Here is a 12,068-nt window from a genome sequence, read left to right on the forward strand (position 1 = left end):
GATACTTTTACACACAGCCATGAAAGAGCGAGGAAGAAGGAGAAAAATACCATGGAGAGACGGGGAAAGCGCTCGCGTACGCCGCCTCCCGGTGCGCTTGCGCTTTCCGTCAGAAAGCTCGGTTCGTTCTCTCGGTCCTCGTCGGTCGTAGCCGTGATCCTCCGTTCCGCCGGTGTCGCCCACCTCGGGCTCAGTGAGCCGGTGTGTGAGCGCCGCGACGCCTAGAACAGCACTGTCGTCGTCGTCGTCGTTTTCGTCATCGTCGTCCTCGTCGGCGTGGATTTGGCGACGGCCCTACGTTCTCCTCGTCCTCGTCCTCGTCATCGTCGTCCTCGTCGTCGTCATCGTCGTCGTCGTCGTCGTCGTCGTCATTATGGTCGATCTCGATCAAGCGAAGTTTGTCTTCGGCCTTTACTTCTTCTCTGTGCTCACCGGCCTTGTCATCGACACCGTCATTGCTCATTCGTCATTATCATCCTTGATATACGGTGACGATCGTGTTGATTACACTCAGGGGATACGCGACATTATCCAGGAGACAGTCGATTTTACCCGGGAGACACGCGGGCGGTTCCGTGCGTGAGTCGCAGTCGGCGCGGGAAGAGAGACGGACGAGTGCAGTACTACCCTGGCCCTCCCTGTCCCCCTTCTCTTACTCCGTCCATCTGCCTCTCCTGTTTCTCTCTTTCTCTTTCCGCCCTCCTTCTCTTTCTCTGTATATGCACGCTCTCGCCCTCTGTTGCATCCCTTGCCGCCGCTGCCGCGGTCACCGTTTTCGTCGCTTTCTCTCTTTCTCTTTCTCTCATTTTCGATCACGCTCGCCCGTCACACAACGGAATTACGCTGCCTGTATCTTGCACCGTGCTCCGGTCGCCGTACTGTCGCCGTACTGTCGCCGTCTTCTAATTGTTGGCTCACGTGTTACGTTACGGACATATAGCGTTTCCAGATCTCCATTTCATGCATCCCGTGAGTTCTCCTGTTCGTTCCGGTCTCTCCCGACGCCGAGAGACGACGACCGCGCAGCAGGGGCGAGTGGAACGGCGAGTGAGAGCGTGAGGGATAGAGGAGTGAGTCAGAGGGAGCGCTAGAGAGAGGGAGAGAAAAAGAGGTAGAGTGAGAGAGAAAGAGAGAAAGCGAGCGAGCGAGCGAGAGAGAGAGAGAGAAAGAGAGAAAGGAAGATCGCGAAACGCGACGCGTAGAAGAGGACGAAAGATGTGTAAACGCCGTGGCGTTGTGCCTGTCGTGTCCGCAGGACCTCCGAGGTGGACACTCGTGTAAGAAAATGTATTCGCGTGACGGTCCTTAAACCTCGCCCCGGGCATTCTCGTGCATAGAGAGGGAACGGGAGGTAGGGAGTGGGAGAGAGGAGCTAGGACGCCTGTTACGGGCAGGGAGGGCGTTAGAGCGAGAGCGCGGGAAAGAGGGACAGAAAGGGACATAGAGGGTGGCTGGGAGGGGGACGTACGACAGAGAAGATAGCGATGCTCGAACGTGATGCTATGCACGACCGCGAGGGTTGTTCCGAACGACGACGGTAAACCGAATGATCATTTGATTCCTTTTGGATTGCGTGATATGTATACGCGCAAAAGCCGCATCCTGCGTGTTGCTGCGAGCGCGCCTTGCGGTTGTCGGACGGTGAACAACGCGTCGGCGGATGACAGGCACCCGGCGAGGGTACGTCAAGCCGATACGTTTTTGTCCCGTCTCGACACACGCTCGCTCGCTCGCTCGCACTCACACGAGATTTTGTCGATGTTCTGCATAATCGTTCTTACGTACTCGTCACACGCTTGCACGCAATTACTGTTGGTGTATTTGCTACTTGAGATGATCGATGTATGCACGTTGGTGGTGTTATTGTCTGGCGCGATTTGTATCTTACCGACAACGATCTGTGCTTGCGTCGTTAATTGATTCCCATAAATTCAAAAGAATACAAGTAATTTGAAAGAATTTTTATTTGTTTGTTATATAACACCTTGCAATTATTTTAAAACATAAATAGAACAGTTAAAGCCTATTTTAAACATTTATTCAAACTTTATTCAATTTTTAATTCTTGGCACTTGGATTGTTTTCACTTTATGGGATTCATTTAGCGTCGTGTTCACCGTTAAATGTTGCCGTCCAATTCTAAGTTTTATGTACAATATGAAGACTGCCTTCGATGTAACGTCGTGGGATGAGAATTAAATAGATTTAACTAAATGTATAATGTGAATACGAATCAATGGACTCCACCTGATATATCCTTACAACATGAATGCATGTACATATATGGATAGCTTTTATGATGAAAGGATTCAAGAGCATTTATGTTAAAACTGTGTGAGAAATAGTCTCTTACACTTATTTCTAGAGGAAAAATAAAATAACATTTTATATTTTACAAGAACACAACTTACGGCATAATATTGCACGCTTTAATGCATCTACTTAACTAATTAATAGATTAACGATGTAATCCATAAATATATTTGCATTTATATATGAAAAAAGAATCATTCAGTCGTATTCAAGTAAAAATATGTCACATGAATTTGCAATATTTTTCGTTCATCTATTCGCGATTGATCAATAATAAAGGCTTTCATTACCCTTTTACGCGGTCTATCGATTTTATAAAAAAGAATTGTAAAAATTTGCTTTTATTACGACCTGTTGAACGCCGCAAAAGAATTTCCTTGTTATAGCTCCAGAAAAGTACATATTCTTTACCAATGAGAATAGTCAGGAAATCGCATAATGAAATACATCATGCGAGAATAAAGAGAGTTGCATAAGCTTAACGTGAAAAACGATGGAAATATTAATTTCCTACTAAGTCAAGCTTCATATTTATACGAATCCACAAAAGTGACAAGTCCAGTAATAATTTACTTGCTTATCTTTTTCAACGAAAATAACTTCGTACTTAACTCACCTCTTTATTGATTTCGTATGCTCGCAACGATAATATCCATGAGAAATTAATCCTTTTTTTTTTTATTTTAACTTGCTGCATTTTTAGATTTTTTATTCTTTTCAATTTTTTCTTATATTTATGGAATGCTTTATCGGAAGTAACCATTGGTCTTTTTTAGCATTAATATACTGTAGGTATGGAATGATCGTGTAATTATCGTGCATTCTCAGAATGTTCTGCTACGTAGATATAAATGATAAAAATAAAATGTTAAAATAATATACCATTAATATATCTTTCGCAGCAATTAAAAAAAAAATTGTTTATTTGTGCATATTTAAAAGTCAAAAGAGTGATAAGTTTTATATATAACCACGTTCTCTGTACAATCTATTAATACTAAAAGAGCTGATGATATTTCAGTATATATGTATACATTTCACTCGCGCTTTATAACACCACGTATTAATAGAACGCGAAAGGAATAAATGCTTGCGTTAAACGTCGCTTATATAGAAACGTTCGCGTCTGTTTGTATATACATATATGGATTTTTACAAATACGTATAGCATTATAAGGAGCAAATCACAAAGAATTGACAGTATAAAAAATAATGAAAGAATATGCCTTAACAAAACGTACGTAATACGGGATAACAAACATAATACTGAAAATGTAAACAATATGCAAATTACGGAATAAAAATAAAGAGCAAATATGAAATTCATAAAAATTTCAAAACTCGTATTTGAGAAATAGCAGTTTAGCCTTTTATGATTTTCAATTTTATAAATTGTGCTTCGAGTGTGTTACTTTGATGTGGTTTCGAATACTAAAATACTAATTTGGAGATAAAACAAAAAAATCGTGCAATGGCAAGGATGTAAAGGGTAAAAATGTGGTACGCGCAATATAAAATTATTGATAAAGTAAAATGAGGCGTAATATATCTGTAATTTGGCGTTTATCTGAAATGTAACGTACGTTGTAACCGGATATATTATTGTGGGGAACTCGTAAAGAGAGAGAATCTCTGGTGAGCGTACTCGCGAATGATTCATCAGCGCGTTTACACGACATCGGGCAAGGAGAGGCAAGTATTTTCGACGAGGATTCGGGTAGCGGACTCGGATTTACGGAACGGGACGCTTTTAACGGCTCTTACGCGGACCGGGCTCGTAAAACAGGAAGCTGATATCAGCGTATTACCGTTATCGCGTAATATGAATTTATATGACAATGCCTTTCTATTACGGCCAGCGATGGTGGCGTGGCGGCGGTGGTGTAATATTACCAAGTCGCCCCGTTGTAATGTATAGCCGTATACGCGGCTCTCTCCGCGGCCCATAAAGCGAATAATATAGCTCGCACGCAAAATGAAATATTTCAATTGCGGGACTAGCGTTAATTGCGCGCGCGCGCGCGCGCGCGAGCACGGACGCGTCGTTTCAATTATCCTAATGAATTACGGTGAACGCGCGAATCCGACGTAAACGCGCGCAACGCGCGACCGAGGAGTGGAATTCGGGGATCTGCCGCGCACGGTCTTCGATCGATCGTTCCGGATACGGCGGCGTTCGAAAGCGCGCGTGGAATATAATGAATATGTAAATACTCAACGGTGTGCACAGCACGTTGTCGTTTGTAAATAGCGGAGTGCGTGTAACAGGTGGTGTGCTCTTTGTCTCGCCCGGCGTCGCGTTGTCGGTGTCGTCGCGTCGCTCTTAACAATAGCGTACAGTCCAGTAGCGGGCCGCGGTGTAACGCTGATAGAGGAATGCGGGCTTTCTCGGCCCTCACGTTACGCAATGACGGCGTCACGTACGTGAACGAGTTTCTCACATTTTATAGCTAGCGTTCACGAGCACGAATCCGCGCACATTCGTCCGTTTATTCGCTGCAATACGCACACAGATCTGCATGCGTGTCACATGTATATAATGCACGTGTACACGCCGCGGGCGTGGAACAAGCATGACGCGGCAGTAAAACTTAACGGCGCATTCTCGCGATCGTTCGCCGTTGTGCGATAAAATTTACGCGCATCGTAAATAATTACAATAAATACGATGGACGCATATCGTTTCTCCTCGATGTTACGATCCTCGGCCATTGCTCGGCTGCCGGATCGATGAAAACATTCCAGGTCCGAATTTCAAAATAGCTATCCTGCCAGCTCGTCAGGACTCCGAAGCCCATTTACGTTGTCTTTATAAGGAAACCTTTTCAAGCTCAGCGGTTGCGTGAAGCTCGATTTCGCAGTTTACGACGTGCAAAATGCGCCTTCGCGGTTTCTACAACTTCTGAGACTCGTAAGGTTTCCTGTAAAGTAATATGTTAATGGGAACTAAAAGTTAGAGGCGTAATTAGGAGATGCGAGCACTCGAGAGTGAAAAGTTGACCAAATATACACGCATAAATATAATTTATTTTAATTAATTCATTAACTTAATAGAGTTAGAAAGTCTTATTAACTATACTATTTACGCGTTAAGAGAAGATTAGTATAACTTTAAAGTTATAAAGTTTGTAAAGGAATAAAAAAAGGAAGTAAATTATAACAAAATCGTTTATCTGATTTAAAAGTTACATCGGGCATAGAGAATACATCCAGTGTATAAATTCGACGACGAAACTTATCAATATTGATGTACACAGCGTTCATTAATTCATTCAGAGGTAATATTTTATTAGTATTAAATTTATTCCGCGCTATATAGAGGCAGAAATGTATTCTTAAATTCCTAATTACGTCTTGGCAAAGGACTTGTCGAGTCTCACTTCGTCGTTCTGACCTTCGGTATACCGACGAAATGATCGGCGGCACGTGATATGACGTGGTGATCGATATCTTTATGCTACTGTGTCATGCACATGTGTGAAAGGCGGAATCTTTTGCAGGGTCTGCTCCACATCCCTCAGGCTACTGTCGACTGCGACGTAAACGTCATCCCTCAAGCTCGCCCCTCGATCTCTCTTTCTCATCGTCGGTGCACCGTAGCCGCATTGTCATCCGTGCTGAACGAACGATCCGAGAGGAAATACGTAGTGCGTTGGACGCGCTACGAGGCGAGGAGATGAAACCGCGCAGTGTTATTATCCGGAAAATCTGAATCGATTCGCGTCGTGCAATCTCGACAGTGGTGATGATGCACGGCCTGATAATCATGATAAGCGCGTTTTTAACGCGACATTGATGAAACAGCTGACGGACATGTGCGAGGCGCACGTGTAATCGTGCATCGAGTTGACTGGCTACTCTACGTGATCCACGTGTGCAAAAGCACGGACGCATCCTTCGCAAGGAGCAAATCGCTCTCCAGTAACCGGTGAGTACTGCTTCACCATCGAGTGCCCTTTGTCAGTGGCATCTGCTTAGTGCGGGCAAACGGGGGCCGACCGGCACTTCTGCCCACCGTGAAGGATGCGAAAGCCTCTTTGTGGTCTCCTTCCTTATCTTACAAAACAATCTTGTCGGTTAATTGAAGTAAATTTATTCAATATTGTTTAGCGAATTATTTTATTCTATAATTTCGTGGAAACAGCGTGGAAATTGTTTTCATATTTATATAATACGTTCGTCTACATTTTTTTTTAAAATTGGTTGATACAACTTATTCAGCCTCAAATCAATTCGGCTCAAGTTTCCAAAACTATGCAGATGACACTGATCTTTGTGTAGTTAAGTGAAATTGGTAATTATTGAGAAGTTTGATGGAAAATGGACGTGAAAATACTTGAGTATTTTTTTTTTTTAGTAAGTACGTTTTTAAAATAAGCATGATTAACTTTCTGAAAGTCGAGAAATCTGTTTTCTTTTTAAGATATCAATCGTTACCCAACTTATAATCAAGACAATGTTTTCGAACTTACGTCTTTTTTCCATCTAACTCTTCAAGTGGAAAACGCTACTAAGGATAAAACTTTTTCCTTTTCCGATTTCGGAACTTCTATGATTATGAATTATTCAGTACAGAATAACACGTACAAGTTTTTTTATCGCGCGTTATCAAGCATTGCGATAAGATCTTGTGCTAAGTAATAAATACATGAATAATGAAAGTGCCTAAATATATATATATATATATATATATATCATTCTTATTACGATTTTGATAATTTCATCATGTGTCGCGTGTTGAAATAACAAGATTGAATTGATAATGTATAAAATCTTTGTTAAATATAATTTCAAAATACAGAAACAACGAATAATCTTGAAGGGAAACTCATTTATACATATCTCAAAGAAAAGACTGTAACAATTTATTCACTCATTGAGTTGACTAAGTAATATTCTTAAGACACAACATATATATTAACATAATAGAATACGTTAAATCATATAAATGCAAGTACATATAAAATACAATATAATCAACGCACGATCAACAAAAGCGCATAAATGAAATATTCACATTAGTGTGTATTGCATAATGTAATCAAATCAAATTCACTCACCAAACTGGAAGAATTGATATGGTATCTTAGAATTAATTAAGAGACAATTTTTGATATTTCCTTGACGGTATAGAGACTCAGCAACTGAATAATAAGCATGAACTCTTTTTGCGTATATCAATATGTAGAACTGAAAATAAGGATGCTATTACGGCTATATGGTGATTCCTGAAAATAAAGAGAAGTAAAGAAAGCCGCACAGAGCGTGTTCAAATTATAACTGTTAAACCCGTTAAATAAGAAAACAACTATATTATCAAATATGCCACCTTGGCAATGAACTAATGCAATTGTCATTTAGACAATACCAGATAATATGAGAGGTGCAAGGTCACCTAAACAATTCAAAATTATACGAATGATACGGCTTGACGCCGTGACTATGCAATTTTATAATTAGTGCAACTTGCCAATTTGGCAATGCAATCAATACAAATAGTGCAGCTTACACCTTTGGCAATGCAATTAATACAAATAGTGCAGCTTACCCCTTTGGCAATGCAAGTCTTACTAGCAAGATCTTAGCAATAAACCGTAAGTGTCACGAGGGCCGATCCAATATGGCCGCAGAATTTTAGCATCACGTTTACACTGATCTGTAATGAGCGAACAAGCATGCAATGAAGATTGCGTGATACAAGGCCACTTTGGCTGTTACGATATCGAAATGATATCGCTGTGCCTCTGATTCCATCAAACGGTCTCGTTGTCAGTAAGAATGACAACGAGATGAGGGTGGGACTGGTGTCCGATGGAATGGATTCCCACGCCTTACAGGCCTATTACCACAGAGCGCACAACAACGATTGCGATACGGACCCTTTGCCCGTAAATCTCTTAGAGATACCGAATCAAACTATTTCACGACGCAATAATCGTGATACTATCAATGCACTGTAAAGATCTATATACTAAAGCTAAATAATCATCCAAAAACCACTCGATACACGAAGAGCGCGAAAAGCAGGCTCCCACGCCACGTCCCGTTACCAATTGTCTTTTTAAGGTGCAAATTCATGGGACGCTCGTTTCAGCGTTGCCCATAGTCACGTGACTTCGAGTTGACGCTAGCGTCAAGAAAAAAAAGCTGGATTTTTTTAGCTTTAGCGTCAAGTCGTGCGATCTGTGCGATGATCTGTCTGTGCGTGCTATTCGCTATTGGATTTGCATATGTCTCATGTGGTCTTTCAACCTTGTTAATAAAAATGGATGTTATTTAAGTAATAAAAAGTAATAATTGAATTTATTATCCAATACTACATATATATAAAGAAAATAAAAAGAATAAATAAGTAATGAATTAAAAATGATACTTTTTGAGGTTTGGAAGAATCAGCAGTATTGTATTTATTTGCAAAATATATTTTTATAATTATCTTTATATTATATATGTTTAATTATGTAAATTTAATATCAATGTTATGTAAATTTAATTCAATAAAAAGTTATTTTATTATAAATAAAAGCTTGAAATATAATATATACAAATATGCTGTGCATTTTTATTCTATACAATTAATTTTCTAACTTTGAAAAATGCTATTTTTAAGTATTACATTAGAAATTTTCTAATACTGAACAACTATTCTAATATCGTTTTTCCTACTCTACTTATCAAAGTTTGCAATAATATGAAACTTTGTTTAATTGAAAAGATATACATTTTGTATACTTATCAAAATAAATAATATGATATGAAGTAAATATTTTATGTTTGTAAACATATAATAAAAAATATTACATATGATAAAAAAATTATTAATAAACATTTTTTTAGCATTTTTGATAAAATAAGTAGAACTGGTAACCAAAGGTTTTTATCTTATTCCTACTTAATTACACTTTTTTTAATATTTAAAACAATAATTATTAATAAAGCGAGTGAAAAAATTAACTGAACAAAATCAGTAACAAAAACTTTTAGCAGTTTTGATATATACGAATATTGATAAATACCGACGCAGACCCTGACTGACGCTAAATTTTACGAGAAACTCTTTTCATGCATTTCTTACATCCAGCGTCAACTTTGTTCACGTGACATATTTGGACGCTAAAAATGAGCGTCGAGCGTCAGCGTGAAAAGGCACCTTTAGACTTCCGGCCTCACGGAAGTCCGCGCCGCTCTCGCTCGCGCCGCTGCAGCGGGCGCCGCCTATACACCTTTTTTTTGTTTCCAAACAGATAAGCTAATACTTATAACTATATAATCCATCGATTTTTATCACAATAAGATCATGAAGAATATATGTGTCGATTTATAATACCATTATTTATTCGTTCGAAAGTCAATCGAGATAGTTTGCTTTTTTGTTTGGAAGAAAATGAAAAACAAACGCAATTTTATCGAAGGTGGTGTGGGTTATTTCGATCGGAACAAATCGTTGCGATGGTGATTCGATATGCCGCGGCTTACATGAAACGCCAGTATAATATCAAATGTAACGCACATTAAACGCGACTCTATGTTGCGTATATCTCTTGACGGTAACATAATGAATGAAGGCACCGCAATGCTTGCTCATGCAGGTGGAAGTCGTAACCGCTGGCGCGCGCACTATTATTCCTCAATGACCGGTCGTGGTTAATTGCGAGGCAATATTCAAAGTAATTCTCGGTCTCCGGGCAAGAATACGGCCTAATTGACTTGTAAGCCGACGCGTTCGATCGGCGGCTGATTGCAGACGGAATAAGCGTTTCTGTCTGTGAAAGGCCGATATTGCCGGCGCTTACAAGAGCATCGATTTTCGGTAGTTTGAGTATCGAGGAGCGTCGTAAACCGTCTCCGACAATTTAGCATAGAAGCATCCCAAAATCATCGCAACTACGTATTACCATTACAACGCAGTCGAATAATAATAGAACGTAGCAGCGTATAAAAGTCAGAAATATTATAAAATAATATAAAAATATTTTTTCACGCATAAATAAAATTCATAAACGCAAAATGGCATTTCTTACTAATTGTTAAAAAGCTATCTGGGATAATTGTTACCGGCGAAACAAAGTATACCTGTCGGCTGCTATTTTGTTACCGGTATTCATTCAATTCCAGCGAGGACTGCGAGAAAGCATAATTAACGCCGTTGGATTGTAAATTCACTCTAGTATAAATATTTGCATCTCGGAACTCCGCGCACAAAGCCTGCATACATTTGAATATATCTTCTTTCCGCGGAGATTCCGCGGGCGCACCGCATATCGCCGATACGACTAACATCGCGCTCGGGGGCTTATTTCAATCTCCGTAACTCGCGACGTTGATCTTGGATCTACAAAATTAAAGTGAATCGAGACAAAGTTCGGTGGAGCCGAAGAAACGGAATGAAAACGAATCGTTCATTCTCTAATATTTTTAAGTTTTGAAAATAGCATAAGCCATAAATGTTGAAAACCCGTTGAAACATGCATAGGAATCATTTACGAGAGACAAAAAATTCGTTCGGAATAAAATTTAAATGACTCTTCTTTATCTTCTTTTTATCTAATTCTGTAATCCTATCCAGCAAAAAAAAAATACAAAACTTCACTTAAAAAACGTGAATAAAAAATAACTTTTTCCAGAAAATAGTCTTTACAAAATTCTATATATTTTCTCATAACACATTTTTATATCTTTATATTTATAATATGAATAATAAATTACGTAGTATTCCTGTATTAATATTATTAGTTTCTATCTTGTTAATTTGTAGATTGTTTAATTCTATTGTGATTTAACATTAGCCTATCGTCATTTTCGAAATAAATGGTTCATTTAATCTCCGTAATTTCTGTAATTCTCGTAATTTTCCAATGGACTGCACCGTCATTCGATTATTGGCGTAACGAATTTGCACGCGAATCGACTTTAACCCTTTGCGGTGCAGCGTAATCTCGAGAAACGGTTCGACATTTAAATATCTTTTATCTTGAGCAGCATTGCCTAATGTAATTACTGATTTCTGTTAATTCTAAATATTCGTGAAATAATTGTGATTATATGTACATATATAACGTTGTACATGTGGCTATAAAATATCAGTTTTACAAATAATCCTAAATTCGTTAAACTTTTAAATTAAATTCTATTTTTTCTTTTCTTTTCCTAGTTTCTTTTTTTAGGAAAAAACTCTTATTTAAAAAAAGCAATTATTAGTTTTAGATTCCCAAAAGTACAGATTTGCTACAAAAAATCACTAAAGTTGTATTATTTGAGTGGCATTATTTGCAGCCAAATTCATTTTTTGCAAGTAAAAAACTTGAAAAATACAAAACATGTAGTAAAAGTGAGCGAATTGGAGAATTAATTACAAAAGTATATTTTATTTAGATGGGGAAAATACGAGTGTAAAATATTGAAAGATGTATCATACGAAAATACAACATCACAGTTTGAATTTCAAAATTCGTAAACAAACAAATCGTAAACAAGCGCGTATTACAGTGTGCGCGACATTTTTAGGTGTGGCATTCCTGGAAGCGAAATTCCAACGGCGGGATACTAACCGCGTTCCCGCTTTCAGACCTTGGCAATCGCTCGGCAGCATTACATATCGTCTCAGAGTCAAATTACTATACTTCACATTTTCTCGTGTCACGTTTCAGCACAAGAACGGATATCAGGTAGTTGAACACAAATTTGAAATTATCTTTAGACTATATTTGTTTCAAAATTTTTCGCGTTGCAACTCATAAAGTAACTTATGTTTTAAC

The 12,068-nt window shown here is 38.8% G+C and overlaps 2 protein-coding genes across 5 annotated transcripts in view; one reads left to right on the forward strand and one right to left on the reverse strand.

The window, feature by feature from the left end:
• LOC105678041 (uncharacterized) overlaps positions 1-12,068 on the reverse strand; it is a 36,751-nt gene that overhangs the window by 13,581 nt on the left and 11,102 nt on the right. The window lies entirely within an intron of this gene.
• The window catches only part of LOC105678048 (beta-4C adrenergic receptor-like), a 194,683-nt gene that overhangs the window by 3,867 nt on the left and 178,748 nt on the right, over positions 1-12,068 (forward strand). For 3 of the 4 annotated variants that reach the window (XR_010890754.1, XR_010890757.1, XR_010890755.1), the window contains exon 5: positions 5,814-6,241. The gene's annotated coding sequence lies outside the window, so the exon portion shown is untranslated. Of the gene's footprint in view, positions 1-31; positions 1,538-5,813; positions 6,242-12,068 lie in introns of those variants that run through there. The other variant, XM_067357283.1, reaches the window with a different exon arrangement.

This window comes from Linepithema humile, chromosome 1 (genome assembly GCF_040581485.1).
Source record: "Linepithema humile isolate Giens D197 chromosome 1, Lhum_UNIL_v1.0, whole genome shotgun sequence".
NCBI lineage: Eukaryota > Metazoa > Arthropoda > Insecta > Hymenoptera > Formicidae > Linepithema > Linepithema humile.